This window comes from Staurois parvus, unplaced genomic scaffold, assembly GCF_062004578.1.
Source record: "Staurois parvus isolate SC_StPar_1 unplaced genomic scaffold, SC_StPar_1.0 ptg000096l, whole genome shotgun sequence".
NCBI classification, from domain to species: domain Eukaryota; kingdom Metazoa; phylum Chordata; class Amphibia; order Anura; family Ranidae; genus Staurois; species Staurois parvus.
In genome coordinates, this window is record NW_028317892.1 from 10,325,024 (window position 1) to 10,341,546 (window position 16,523).

A 16,523-nucleotide genomic window follows, 5' to 3' on the forward strand; every position below is an offset into this window, starting at 1 on the left:
TCAGCATTTGGCATTTTTAGGTATTTTGACTGTGACCAACAGAAATAGCTGCTCTTTGAGCTGAAAACTCCCCCAAAAAACTTGAAAAAACGCTTGAAAAAAACGCTCATGCCCACTGTTCAGGCATTTCCCATTCAAGTCTATGGGGACAAAACGCTGAGATCTGCCTGAAAAATAGCACAAGTACTTTTTTGAGTGACAGGCGTTTTGCTACAGGCAACAGAACGCTGAAGTGTGAACAGGGATTTTACTTGAGCGTTTTTGAGTTTCAGGCTGAAAAATGCTCAAGTATGAGCAGGGTCTTACGCTTTTACAAGCGTTTAGGCATTTTTACAAGCACTGTGGCGTTAATTCATTTCATTGGCCAGAATGATAATTTATTTTGGCCATTGAAATGAATTAACACTTAGTGCTAAATGCGTCAAGCGTTTTTTTCTGCCAAAACGCAGCTGCTTCTGGATGTACTGGCTCTGTTTTTTTTCCTGCTGGTAAATGCTACTGCTACTAAAAGCTTCTAAAAGTCTATGTGTGTATAAATACATAGGATAACATGGAAGGCCCTTTCAAAGCAGTAAAAAAATAATGCCTGACACCCCTAAAAGTGGCTGCTAAAACGCCCTGTGTGCTTGAGGCTTTATCAATGGAAGATGGGTATTTATATATGTGTGTGATTTTTTTTCTATACTATTTTCTTTCAATATTTGACATTTAGAAATATATTTTGTATTTACTTAAAGTGTTACTAAATCCACAACAGTAAAATCAGTGTGTATATGCAGTAAAGCATGCTTGTTATACTATGGAACCTAAGGGGGTATCTTCTGCATTGTGTAAAAACGCTGTTTGATCTTGCCTTCTCTGATCCTTCCCTTCTTCCAGTGTCCCCCTCTCATAAGACATGTGGTGTGGAGACACTGCACATGCTTTGTTTGGTGTGTATTGCTAGAGGTTTTTTTTTGTTTTCTTGGAAGAGTGCATGTGGTCAGCACAGGGCCAATCAACACTGTCCAGACAGAGGTCAGGTGTCCTGCATCCTCCTAGAGCAGAATTAAAACTCCTCCTACAAGCTTTAACCAGTGCTTTGCTGGACACTGATAGAAGTCACAAGACTGCTCTAACTGCTGATGAGAAAAGGTATTTAGTAGTTTATATTTACTAAATTAATTGCATTTCCATGTTCTCTGTACTGCGAGAGACCTGATATCGTGAATGCAGGGACCTGGGTTTAGTAACACTTTAAAGTATAACTAAAGGAAAAAGTTTTTTTTTGTTTTGGATAGTGTGAAAAGGTATTAGAACCACTATTAGGTTTTTATTGCACTGTGCTCCCATTAGGGAGATTCACCCTCTATATTTGTCCTGTTTACCATTATCATGAAGATAAATCTCCCCAATGGGACCAAGAACCGACTGAGGTTCTAACCCTCCATTACTCTATACAAAATGAAAAAGAAAGTTTTGTCTTTAGTTATACTTTCAAGTAGCCTTTTTCAACACAGAGGAGCCATTGAACTTTTTTCTAGTCATCCTGGAAACCTCTGCTAAAAATATATCTACAACTCATGACACATTCATGTGATGGTCAGCAGGAAGAATTACCTCCTTAAGCCAGGTTCACACCAATGCATTGTGCTTTTTGTCCATTTTGCAGTTCTCTTTGCAGCACTTTTTTGAACACGCGTTTTTACGTGTTTTTGCGTTTTGTGTTTTTTTTCAGCTTTCTTTTGTTAAAGGGGAAATATTTTTGCTGCTGGACTGAAAAAAATGCAAAAAGTAGCAACAACCCACTACATGCATTTCAACTGCTATTCCATTGATTTCTAATGTAGCAAAAACAAAACAAAAAGTCCCTGACCCTTTCAAAAACGCAGCAGCTCAAAAAAGCATAGATGTGAACATGTTCCATAGGAAAGCATGTGAAATGGACTGTAGTGCTTTTCTGCAAAAAGCACTAAAAAACACATTGGTGTGAACCAGGCCTTATAAATAGCTAAAAAGATCAATGATGTCAGTGGGAAGCTACCTCTAAGGAATAATTGTGAAAAAGCAGCACTGCATATGACATATGTTCTAACAAGGGATTAGACCATTGTGATATGTATGTACATTGTATTATGTTTGGAGTGATTGGGAGGGTTTTTATTTTTTTTTTTATCAAATGTTTATAATTGTATAGACACAAAAAAAGTCTCGGTGAAAATCTGGCGAAGTGACAGGAAAAAATAAGTATATTTTACTACATGTAATGGAGTAGATTTACTAAAAGCACATAGACTGAGCACTTTGCAAGGGAAATTGCGCCACGGCTTAGTAAATGAGAGGAGCTCTGCTGACTTCCATCATCCAATCATGTGCAAACAAAAATGCTGTTTTTTTTCCTTGCATTTGATTGGGTATTCTTTGTAAAGTGAAGCTTTATCTCATGTACTAAGCTCTGGAGCAACCTGCAAATTGTGCCGTCCATTTGCCTTAAAGTAAAACTATAGGTAACACTTTTTCATTTTGGATAGAGTAAGGGAGGGTTATAACCCCCGCCAGTTTATTTTATTTTTTGCCATCTCTGCTCCCATTGGAAGATGCCCCCTCTATTACTGTTCTGGGGAGAACCCAAAATTTTAGATTTTCTTTTACTTTCACTTTCGATGATAAATGGTAAACAGGACAAATAGAGAGGTTGAATATCCCCAATGGGGACACAGACAGCAATAAAAACCTGACAGATGTTTTAATCCTTCTGCACTCTGTCTTTAGTTATTCTTTAACCGCTTCTCAGCCGCCCTATAGTAGAACTACTGCTACAGGGTGGCAGGGCTGCGCAAAATCACGTATATATGTGAATTGTATTTCTGGGTAGGAGGCGAGCATGTGCCTGTACGTGCCGTTATTGGCATGTCAATCACCAGTTCCCGGCTGGAGATTCCCAGCTGGCACACGGCGTTCGCCGAGTAGCACTGGCAGGGGAGAGACCTGTGTGTAAACAGCACAGGTCTCTCTCCTGCCAGCAAGCACATGCTGCTGTGTATTTCTCTGAGAAAGAGAAATACACAGCAGCATGTTTCCCTAGTAAAACAAACACAACACATCAAGTAAAACACAGCACAGCACACGGTTAACTCTTTGATAGCCCTAGATGTTAACCCTTTCCTGCCCAGTGTCATTAGTGCAGTGTCAGTGCTTTTTATTAGCAGTGATCACTGTATTAGTGTCATTGGGATGTCAGTGGCAGTTAGTTAGTTCCCACCCAGTGTCAGAATGCCCGGTGCAGAACCACTAAGTCACTGATCGCCGCCATTGCTAGTATAAAAAAACATTTAATTCCAGTATATATACCACCATTTTCAGGCGCTATAACTTTCATGTAAATGAATTAATTTACATGTTCGGGGATTTTTATTAACAAGGATATGAATCAGAATACATTTTGGCCTAAATTTATGACGAAACTTGATTTTTAAATTTTTTTACTGTTTTATAGCAAAGTCAAAATATTGTTTGTTTTTAGAATTGTCAGTCTTTTGTTTATAGTGCAAAAAATAAATAAATGCACAGGTGATCAAATACCACCGAAAAAAGCCCTATCTGTGAGAAAAAAAGGACATAAATTTTATTTGGGTGCAGCGTTGCATAACCGTGCAATTGTCAGTTAAAATAACACAGCACTGTATCACAAAAATTACATGGTCAGGAAGGAGTGTAAATTCTCTGGAGGGCAAATGGATAATACATCAATCCCAATGATTTCCATATTTCCATATTTAGGTTTCTATTTACTGTTGAGAGAACTGATCCAAAAAAGCAGAAACTACTCAGAACTACCTATTATATTTTCACATTCCTTAACCTTCCTGGCGGTAATCCCGAGTGTGGCTCGGGGATAATTTCAGTACCAAAAGTGGTAACCCCGAGCCACACTTGGGATTATACTGCAGCAATCCCTCGAGCCTTACCTTGTCCCACGATCCCGTGAGGTCCTCCTGATGTGTCCCCCGGCCATGTCTGCCGGCCGATGCCGGCATCCATCTTCCGGGTTCCGTTCCCTGCGAGCGTCGGGACGTACAGGGGGTGGAATCGGCGGGAGATTAAAAAAAGTTACAATTTTACATACACACAATACATTGTAATCTGTTAGTATTACATTACTGTTTCAAACCATTTCACATACATTTTATCCCTAGTGCTTTGTCCTGTGCCCTGCCTGCATTTTTACTGTTCTTTCTGCATGGAAACTGAGAAACGTCTGTGGCGTCCAAAAAGCGTCCCTTTAGGTCAAAAGCGGTTTTAGACCAGCTAGAGAACAGCGATAGTAAATTAGAACCACTTGCAGAATTGAGTGATAATGATTTGTGGGGAAATTCGGCATCAGACACTGAAAACAATTCTGCGACTGAGCTCAGTGATTTGCGATCTTGGTGCTCTATTTTAAATTTCAGTGTTTTTGGTTTGATTATATTATTGAATTAAATGTATTATTATTATATTATTATTTTTTATAATTATTTATTATATTATAATTTATGATTTTGTGTTTCAAACTGTATCATACCCGGGATGTTTACTAGACTCTTGTTTGGACAGATTTAAGTGAGTTATTCCCAAGAATTACAGGCCTACAATATAAAACAACAAATTTCCATGCAAAAAAATATACCGCTTTGACATTCAAAAATATTGATTAGTTAGACCACCAGGGAGGATAAATACCACATGCCTGGACCACTACTTTATTACGGCATGCATTTAATTATTTATTTACTTCTGTGAATTTACTTTAATGCCTTTTCATGTGGTATTTACTGAGGGTTTTGCGGTAAATACCACAAACCGATATAGTGAATTGACAGTTTCAGGATCGCATGCAATATATACGTAAAATGTGTCCAGACACCTAAATATCACATGCAATCTGCTTCTGTGAATGGAGCCAATTATATCTAAACATATATAAATTCATATAATGGTTTTTCAGTGATGCCATTCACTTGTGTTTAAAGTGGTATTAGCCACTTGATCTCCAGAAGGTTTTACCCCCTTCATGACCAGGGCATTTTTTTGCTATTCAGCTCTTTTCTACTTTAACTGACAATTGTACGGTCATGCAACACTGTACCCAAATGAAAATTATATAATTTCTTTCCACACAAATAGAGCTTTCTTTTGGTGGTATTTGATTACCACTGGGTTAATATTTTATATTATATAAACAAAAAAAAGACTGAACATTTTGAAAAAAAAAACAATATTCTGCTGTCCAAAGGTGTGTCTGTTTCCCCTTTATCCAGAGTAGGGTCACTCTAATAAAGGAAGTGTGTTACTAGTCATATCACCAGGCGAAAAAAGACAGAAAAAAAAGCTTTAAAAGAAAACTAATGCAATCACCACATCTCGTAATTGACAAGCTGCATATTACGTTGTTGGTTTTTTGGGGTTTAATATTGCTTTAAGTGCAGTTAGTTTAGCCTGCTTTTAGAAAAAAAATAGAATTCTGTGTGTCCAAGATCCAATTAGACACTCTAAATGTGGCTAAACCTGCTCTAAGCAGGCGCCTCTAAATACAGAAAAAAATTATGTGGGAAGCATAAAATTTGTCCTGCATTCAGAAAAGCTAAACACAGCAGTGCCAGTGTTGATGAGGCCTTATGGTGACCACATGCCCTTTGATAAATGACCGATTTAGTTTCTGATCAATCTCTTTGGATTGGAATAGTTGACAACCCATTCAATCGATATGCCTCATGCAGGGAAGTAGATTTTGATCAATAGTTAAGATAGAATCGTAACGTATGATTATAAATGATCAATTTAATTTCTGTTTCCACCAAGTAATCTCATAATTTGATCGAAATATGATCGTATTCATGACCAAAGTATTTTGGAGCTGCCGATTGATGCAAAATAAACAATAATATTCCACTCTGGCCAATTGAGTTTGATCAAATCAAGTCTAAAATTAATCTAAATTGATCAGAAGGGAAGTTTTGGCTATTCAGTTGTGCATTTGATTGTTTTGAACAATTCGATAAAAAAAATTGGGCTAGGTTACTTGAGGGGGTCAGTAAAAATAAGTGATTGAGTCTCGTCTTTATCCTTAAAGGAATACTATACTCACCCGTACTCCAGCGATACAGTGTTTCAGAGCTCCACTCCCCTGCATGTGCCAGAGTTCATTCATCTCTGCAAGTACCAAAATTTTACACAGGCATCTCTCAGGATCAAAAAACGATGACATTTTCCCAAGAGGGTGATATGGGACTGGCAATCTCAGGCTCCACTCTCACCACTGGATTTGCTGTTACCTGATGGGGAATTTGAATAGGTTCTTTTTTTTTTAATTTTTATTGAAAAATGTGCCTTATGCAAAGGAACACATCACAAAAAAAAACCCATCTGACAAACAGTCATATTGTTTTCTTTCTAAATGCAGCAAACAGTTATAGAGGGAGCATCTTTATCCTGGGGAGGGGTTTTAAACTTTGAAACTGAAAGTTAGAAGCTGATTGGTTGCCATGCACAGCTTCTCCTGATTCTGTCTGTTCCAGTCTTAGTAGATTCCCCTCTATTTTTGCTTGCACATAGTTGGGTGATAGAAGTCCGCACAGCTTACCCACAGTCACTAAGCTAAGGGAAAAATCTTTAGTACATCAACTCCATTGCACACCTTTCAACTTCTAAAATTGACAGAGAGACAATTTTTAAAGGGGCAGAATGTAAAACACGTAGAAAAGTATTCTGGACGTGACCACATTGGTGTGTTGTGGACGTGACCACATTGGTATGGTTTTATTACATATTATATAGTATAGGAATCCCACCTGGCAGTGGAAGATTTATCATCATGAAGACAGAAACATATCCAAGCAGGGATTCAATAAAGTGGAACTACATTCATCTTTGCTCCAGCAATGTGGTGTCCTGGAACTCCCCGCCTGGCTGCTGACATCTTTGGGTGGCTAGCTCCTGGATCTCGACCATCTTTGTTGGGTGGGGATGATGTTAGTTTGGTGCATGTGCGGGAGTTCAGTCAGATTTGGCATTTTTAAATTTGTACAATGAGCTACCCAAGCGCAGCTCATTGTATGGGGGGGGAGGCAGGTAAATTGTTTTAATGCAGAAGAGACAATGTACTGCTGCCTTTGCACCATCATCGGCACACCAACTCTGTCATGTGCCAGACCAGTGAAAGCATATCTTTCCTGGAGGGTTGCTGCAGTTGTGTATACTGCAATTGCAACTAGTGACTTTGTTTAGCTATGCACCCCAATGAGGTGATTTATGCAGAGGACTATTAATTTTATTGACAGATAAATTTTGATGTTCTTTCAAGGATAGACTGTCTTCACAGAGACTCATTCAGAAAGCACATCTCTGGTTTTACACATTAACATTATTATTAGACTGTCTTCCAGCACTAGCCATTGGACTGTTTGTTTATAAATTGATTTACATCACTCCTGGTGTTACTTCCTGGGGGAGTTCAGCAGCCAATCTACAGTGTCCCTTGTCCCATCACAGCTTGTGGCTGAGTGTGCAGCTCCTGGATTTTGTGAAATATGTTTCAGCCTTTTAGGTGCAGTTCACCCCTCCCCCCCCGATCCTGAACTTGATCCAGTGCTGTGCCCTAGAGCAACGGTACTGCTCCCTCTCTATCCATCCTCAGTGAGAGCAGTGGAATCCATTGGCTTCTGCTGCTTGCAATCAAATCCAGCGACAAGGGAGTGGGGGGCAGGGCTGAGCCTGTGGGCAGGTCTGTGACTATAGATGCACATAGTGTGGCTTGGGATCAAGCTCATACAGGTACCTCCATAGCAAGTGGCCTGCTATGGGAGCACTCAGAAGGTGGGAGGAGCCAGGTGCTTCTGCAGGGGATCCCAGAAAAAGAGGATCAGGGGTGCCCAGGGAGGTATAACGTTTGTTTTTCATGTTGTGCCATTATGTTTTAGACACAAACTACACACACAATGCAGTATCAATATCTTGTCAAGTCATATTTGCTATGTTGGACTAACATCTGGATATACCTTTCTTCAATGGGGAAACCATACTTATTGTGTAGCAGTTTTACATTTGACAGCAGCTGTTGCTGTTTAAACATTTGCCAACAGGGAATCATTGATCTTATCTATTGATTCCTTTGGAGACCTGACAGTCTGCACAGAGCTTGATGTTAAATTATAAGCATTCCCTATAATCCGGGGGGGGGGGGGGTCTATTTTGGAAAGATAACTTCAGATACACAGGCACATGTAAACAGATGCAAAGGCTGCTATTTCCTTATTACAACACTTAGACTGCTTATGTCAGCGGTCGCCAACCGATGGTCCGTGGACCACTGGTGGTCTGCAAGAAAATTTTGGTGGTCCGCAGAAAAATCTGGACATTATTTGCATTTCTAAGAAATTCTTATATTCTGAATGACAGTTTTCCCCTTTATATTGCACTAAATTCACAAACTGTACTAGAGAGGGGGAATCAAGAGAGGTGCAGCATGACGTGAGGGTAACTTCAAGTTGCATGAGGCAATCATTGCCGAGCTGTATGCTTCAGTATTGTCCGTACCAGTCTCGGCTTGAAATAAAAACAGCTCTCCATTTTGCAGTAATGTAATTGGAGCCAAAAATCCATAAACTTATTTCAAACAAGCAGGATCAAATGGGTATGGGGGGAGGGGCCTGAACATGGTGCCAGGAGGCCGATGAATATAGGAGCTCCTGATGTCCGCCTCGACGATGTAGCCTGTGCCAGTCTGCCCCTTACACACACTGGTTGGTAGTGCTGGCCGGCGTCCAGGAACCGGTGGTGGGGCTGGAGAGGACAGTACGGTGATCGGCTTGTTCTGCAGCAGCGGGAGGCTGATCCCAGCTTCCTGCGGGTCCGGCACCCATCGACGGAGACGCTCCCTGGAGGGGTCCTGGAGGAGAGTTAGGAGTTGGAGGTGCCTGAAGGACCCCATGAGGGCGGCTAAACATGGGGCTGTGCCAACTAAGAAAGCTGATAACCTGGGGGACTGAAAAAGCATAAGACATCTGAAGACAAGGTACTGCAAGCAACCGCCCAGACCCCCCTGAGGATACAAGTCCCACAGCAGAATAGAAGAAGCGTAGAGGCAGAGGGATCCGGGACATCGGAAAGGGATGATGAGTTGCCGTGAGTAATGGCTGAAGATGTAAATTCCCACTGTCTGTTTTTGTATTGGCAAATGTATACCTGATGTCAGGGAGCGAGGAGCCAGACACACAAGGAGGTGCAAGTAAAGGTAGGTTTATTTACACAGAAACAAGGCAAGAGTCTATGCAAGTCCGACAGCAACAGCGGATGACTTGGTAGGACAGAAATTCTCCTGCCGAGGTCGTCTTCCAGGATAATCAAGTCGAGAACCAGCGGGAATCGTAGCCAAAGCCGGGGTCAGAAGCCAGGAAGAATGGTCGCCAGAGCCGGGGTCAGAAGCCAGGAAGAATGGTCGCCAGAGCCAGGGTCAGAAGTCAGGAGGAGTCTTAGCCAAAGCCGAGTCGGTATCCAGGAGAACAAAGAGTTAACTAAACAGGAGCTTGCTGCTGTGCAACAGACAGGACACGAATGCAATGGACAGCTGCAAACAGCAGACTAAAATGTGATAAGCCGCCACCTCCTGGGAGGAGCCGCAGAGGGTTGAAAGCATAAAGGATCCCACAATGCTTTGCAGACCTAAGATGGATGCCAGCACATGGAGCAGCACAAGCCCTGAGGAAAGGTAGGACCTTGATACCTGAGTAGTGGGGCTGGGTGTTTGGAAGATCAAGAAATGTGAATAATACAGAATTTAAGCACTAATATAAAGAACGTAAGCACATGTAAAGCTATCCAGGACTGTACAAGCTTCCTAGGAGGAGTAGAAAGGAGGGACTCTTTCTTTCTCTTTATCTCCTCCTCAGATCTGACAATACGGTTGTTTGAAGTTTAAGTTAAAATCGCTGCTTAGTCAAAATGAAGAACAGACCCATTAAAGGGGGGGGTAAAAACCCTGCAATCCAATGCAAACACTAGTGCAATAAAGAAATATATGCCGTTACAAGAAAAAAGCCCAGAGTTCCAAAGTATGAAGAAACAACAGGAAGGAATTAGAAAATATGATGGTGAACAATCTAGACTGTTATCTGGAGCAAGGGAAGGGAATGCGATCAATTCATCTATAATTGTCGATAATGTAAACGATCAAAAAGTTTTGGAACAACAAAGTAAAATATCACAAATACCTACAAGATTAGAAATGGCGGAACTCTCCATGAAAAATGAAATGGCGATATTTCACAAGGATTTGGGTCTATTGTTAACAAGGTAGAAGAGGTAGAGGTACAAGCCCAGCAGAGTATTAACCATTAGCCGCCCAGCCAATGGCCGTTTGGCGGCTTCAGAAGTGTCTCTGCACTCCGGGTGCACGCCATTTGGCGTGCTCCCGCACATGCGCCGTTTGCGCTAATGCAGAGCGGCGCAGCAGTGCGATCTGTCACCGGCCGTGCACCTCGGACACGGCCGATGACAGATCCGAGTACCGGCTCCCGTTGCTGGTACCATGTGACCTGCTGTGACCAATCACAGCAGGTCACATGACAGTTGTATACAATGGATGGCTTCATTCATGATGCCATCCATTGTATACTAGTGCCTAGCTGTGAATGGTCACAGCTAATCACATGCACATGTCATATGATTAGCTGTGACCAAATCACAGCTAAGCACAAAAAAAAAAAAAAAAAAGCTTAATGAATCGATTTCATTCAGGTAAATGCTTGCTTATAGCAAAGTAATTCTTTGCTATAAGCAAATTGTGTAAAAAAAAAACAAAAAATACTGATCACTTCCCTAAAGTAGTACAATGTTACTATGGTAACATTGTACTACTTTGGTCATAGTAAAATATGAAAAAAAAAATCTTAAAAAAAATATAATAAAGAATTAAATATAATAAAAAAAAAAAAATATATATATATATATATATATATTTTTTTCATACTGTCACCAGTCAGTGTCCCTGTTCACTGCCATGCCAGTTATATGATGACGCTGTACTGCACTGGTGACAGTATGTAAAAAAAAAATAGTGAAAATAATTTTTTTACTTTTTTCATTTTCCGAAAAATTATGACAAAAAAATACAACTTCAAAAAACTCGCCATGCCTCTTATGAAGTACGTCGGACTGTCTACTTTGCAAAAAGGGGTCATTTGGGGATATCTGTACTATTCTGACATTCTTGGACCTCAAGAAATTAGATTGGCTGTCAGTACTTCAGGATTGATCAATATTCAGATCTATACCATAGTTTGTGAACTCTAACTTTCCTACAAACTAAAAAATACATCCTAATTTGGGTTATTTTCACCAAAGACATGTAGCAGAATACATCTCGGCCTAAATTTATGAAGAACAATTATTTATTTGTAAACTTTTATAACAGAAACAAAGAAAAATGTGTTTTTTTTTCAAAATTTTTGGTCTTTTTTTGTTAATTTAGCAAAAAATAAAAACCCCAGCGGTGATTAAATACCACCAAAAGAAAGCTCTAGTTGTGTGAAGAAAATGATAAAATTTTAGTTTGGGTACAATGTTGTATGACCGCGCAATTGTCATTCAAATTGTGAGAGCGCTGAAACCTGAAAACTGGCCTGGGCAGGAAGGTGTAAAATTGCCCGGTATTGAATTGGTTAATCTTCAGAAGCAAGTAGAGGAGATGAGAAGGGAACAGAGGGTGCTCTCTTTCAAGCTGGAGGATCAAGAGAATAGAGGGAGAGAACAATCTAAGAGTCCGAGGATTACCAGAAGATGCACACGAGGAGGACTTTAGAGAAAAAATAAGAGTGTTTAACCCATAATGGGTAGAGCAGTCTCAGAACCATTGAAGATAGAGAGAGTATACAGGTTAAGGTGTCCACCAGGAATAACAACACACATTCTTAGAGATGTGATTGTCTGCTTTCATCATTATGAGGATACGGGAGAACCCTGAAATAAGATTCATAGAATCGAACTTGCAGGTCTTTGCGGACATTGCATTCAAGACATTAGCGAGAAGAAGATTGTTGAAACATTTGTTGGATCAGATGAAGGAGAAAACAATTCGATACAATTGGGAGTTCCCAGCATGTCTGATTGGATGGAAGGATGGGAAGTCGGCAAAACTAAGATTCCCAGAAGAATTTAGTGACTTTTGTGATAAACTGGAACTGCAGAATGTGGACATTGAGGGATGGTCAGAAGGGCCGAACAAAAGTGTAAGGCCAAGAAAAGAGAAATGGCAGCCAGTTAACAAAAAGAGAAGATGGGGGGGATTGGGAGGGGAAGGAGGTGATGGGGGGATGGGTGAAGATGGGGGGGGGCAGTAAATCTTGCCCCTCCCCTTTAATAATATTTTTTTCTCTCTCCCCACCTTCCCTAACCCCCCTTCTAGTACTAGTAGTACCTTCTAGTAGGAGTAGCGTGAGGAAGGAGGGATGGGAGGGGGGGTATAAGAGGAAGGTCCATGATTTTTGTGGTATATATTCCCTTCCCTTCCAATAGAAATTCAGAACAAGAAAAGAAATATTAAATGAGTATGAGCTGGAATAATCTCATGACCTACATTGTAAAAGGTTTAAATTCTCCCACAAAAAGGCATAAGATACTTAGAGAAATTCATCAACATTCTATAGGTGTAGTGTTCTTACCAGAGACACATTTAACATATGAATCCAACGTAAAGCTATACTTGTGGTATTATACAACCTGGTACTATGCAGACTAACCAATAAAGAGGGCTAAGGGAGTAACGATTGGGTTTTCGAGGAATGCAGGTTTTGATGAAGAGAAGAGATTGGTAGACCCAGAAGGTCAGTATTTGTGTGTAAGAGGGAAAATGCAGGGAAAAAAATGTACATTGGCTAACATATACTGCCCAAATCAAAATCCAGAGGTATTTTTACAGGGAGTGTTGGGGAAAATTATGGACTTTAAGAGGCGTAGTCTGATCCTGGAAGGGGATTTTAGCCACTTGCCTACCAGGCACTTATACTCCCTTCGTGACCAGGCCAATTTTCAGTTTTCAGTGCTGTCGCACTTTGAATGACAATCTCGCGGTCAAACAACACTGCACCCATATGAAATTTTTATCATTTTTTTACACATAGAGCTTTCTTTTGGTGGTATGTACTCACTGTTGGGTGTTTTATTTTTTTTCGCTATAAACAAAAAAGAGCAAACATTTTTTTAAAAATAGGTTTTCTTTGTTTCTATTATAAAATTTTGCAAACAGGTACTTTTTCTCCTTCACTGATGTGCATTGATGAGGCTGCACTGATAGGCAGCACTGATGGGCACTGATAGGCAGCACTGATGGGCGGCACTGATGGGCACTGATAGGTGGCACGGATAGGCAGCACTGATAGACAGCACTGATGAGCTGGCACTGATATGCAACAATGATGGGCACTGATAGGCGCCACTGATTGGCACTGAAAGGCAGCACTGATGGGTGGCACTGCTGGGCACTGATTGGTGGCACTGCTAGGCACTGATTGCTGGCACTGCTGGGTAGGTCTGATAGGCTGCACTGATTGGTGGCACTGCTGGGCACTAGTGAGTGGCACTGCTTAGCACAGGTGGGTGGCACTACTAGGCACAGGTGGGTGGCACTGATGGGCACATGTGGGTGGCACTGCTGGGCACAGGTGGGTTCCACTGCTGGGCACTGATCATCAGTGCCCTGATGATTGGTGCCGATCCGTCCTCTGACAATTGCTGTAGTACTTTAACAGCGTGAGTAAAGTGTAGCCGATAACCAGCAACTGCATTTACTGGTGATCTGTGTCATTGAACACGGCTGATTACGTGGTAAAAGGCCACTGTGATTGGCCTTTTACCACATCACGTGATCAGCTGTGTCCATAGTACACAGCGATCATGGAGATTGCTGGGTGCACGCTCCTGGGGGTGCAGGGGAGGGCACGTCATATGACACCCTCCCAGATTAACGTTACCCAATCTAATGGGACTATTAGAACAAACCTGAAAATAAACCCCACAAAGTCAGAGATTTTGAATGTTAACATTTCAAAGAAAGCAGACCCTACAAAAGGACTTTCCATTTACATGGAGAGAGAAGGAATTAGGTTACTTGGGAATAAAGTTAACTCCCTCAATAAAAAATATATATCAGGCAAATTACATACCATTAATAAATGAAATAAAAGAAGAGCAGAGAAGAATCTCAAGGGGCAGGATCTCTTGGATTGGCCGTATAAATCTCGTTAAGATCTAGTTAAGATGGTGATAGTTCCCAAAATCTGTATAAATTTCATATGTTACCTGTTTATGTACTGGGATCCTTTTTTGGGATAATAAAAAAATATTCCTTAAATATATCTGGCCTAATAATAAGCCGAGAATTAAATATGAAGTTTTGTGTACAGATAAAAGGAAAGGATTAAATTTGCCTAATATTAGGACATATTATTAGAGATGAGCGAAGTATTCAAAAATTCGATTCGGCTGATTCGGCGAATTCGAGGAATAAATTTGATTCGAGGCGAATATATTCGCTGCGAATTTAACTTTAAAAAGGGTGTTTCTAGGCTTCAGAGAGCCTTTATATTAGTGCAAAACACTGTACCTTTAATTTAAATGCCCTTGGAGTCTGCTGGGGAAGAGAAATAATACTGTCAGTCAGTATGACATGCAGATGAGTGCCGTCGATCTTAGAATCACCGCACACTTCACTCATTTGGGCAGTCACGGGGCCAAAACCAGAGTGTGGAGCCACAGTGTGGCGTGGAGGCAGCAGCAATGGGAGGCCATACAGCACCCTATGACAAAATGGAACCCACCAGCAGTGTGAGGAGACCTGAAAGTGGCACATGGCAGAGTGTGGCGATGGAGACAGCAGCAATGGGAGGCCGTACAGGGACCCATGAGACACTCTGGACCTGGCAGCAGCATGAGGAGGCGGTACAGGGGCCCATGACAGATTACGGGCCTGGCAGCAGCATGAGGAGTCGGTACGGGGGCCCATGGCAGATTACGGGCCTGGCAGCAGCAATGGGAGGCCCGTAATCTGCCAGCACCCTATGACAAAATGGAACCCACCAGCAGTGTGAGGAGACCTGAAAGTGGCACATGGCAGAGTGTGGCGATGGAGACAGCAGCAATGGGAGGCCGTACAGGGACCCATGAGACACTCTGGACCTGGCAGCAGCATGAGGAGGCGGTACAGGGGCCCATGACAGATTACGGGCCTGGCAGCAGCATGAGGAGTCGGTACGGGGGCCCATGGCAGATTACGGGCCTGGCAGCAGCAATGGGAGGCCCGTAATCTGCCAGCACCCTATGACAAAATGGAACCCACCAGCAGTGTGAGGAGACCTGAAAGTGGCACATGGCAGAGTGTGGCGATGGAGACCGCAGCAATGGGAGGCCGTACAGGGACCCATGAGACACTCTGGACCTGGCAGCAGCATGAGGAGGCGGTACGGGGGCCCATGGCAGATTAGGGGCCTGGCAGCAGCAATGGGAGGCCCGTAATCTGCCAGCACCCTATGACAAAATGGAACCCACCAGCAGTGTGAGGAGACCTGAAAGTGGCACATGGCAGAGTGTGGCGATGGAGACAGCAGCAATGGGAGGCCGTACAGGGACCCATGAGACACTCTAGACCTGGCAGCAGCATGAGGAGGCGGTACGGGGGCCCATGGCAGATTACGGGCCTGGCAGCAGCAATGGGAGGCCCGTAATCTGCCAGCACCCTATGACAAAATGGAACCCACCAGCAGTGTGAGGAGACCTGAAAGTGGCACATGGCAGAGTGTGGCGATGGAGACAGCAGCAATGGGAGGCCGTACAGGGACCCATGACACACTCTGGACCTGGCAGCAGCATGAGGAGGCGGTACAGGGGCCCATGGCAGATTACGGGCCTGGCAGCAGCAATGGGAGGCCCGTAATCTGCCAGCACCCTATGACAAAATGGAACCCACCAGCAGTGTAAGGAGACCTGAAAGTGGCACATGGCAGAGTGTGGCGATGGAGACAGCAGCAATGGGAGGCCGTACAGGGACCCATGACACACTCTGGACCTGGCAGCAGCAAGAGGAGGCGGTACAGGGGCCCATGGCAGAGTGGGGAAGCGTAAGCAGCTTAAATTGAAGGCCATACAGAGGCCTATGTTAAAAATAATAACATGTTTGGGGCATGATTCATGGCGGATTTAGTCAGTTGTGTCAGGAACTGGTGGTTTGAAATCCAGACTAATCCACGCCTGATTCATTTTCACAAACGTGAGTCTCTCCACACTTTGGGTGGACAGTCGTGTCCTCCGCGGAGTTACAATACCTCCTGCCGCACTAAACACGCGCTCCGATGCCACGCTACTGGCCGGGCATGACAGCCTTTCAAGGGCAAATTCAGCTAGTTGGGGCCAAAGGTCAAGTTTCGTTGCCCAGTAGTCAAGGGGATTGTCTACCTCGGTTGGCAGGGTGCTGTCCAAGTAGGCCCGAGCCTGTTGTTTGAGGTCCTGCTCCAGGTCCA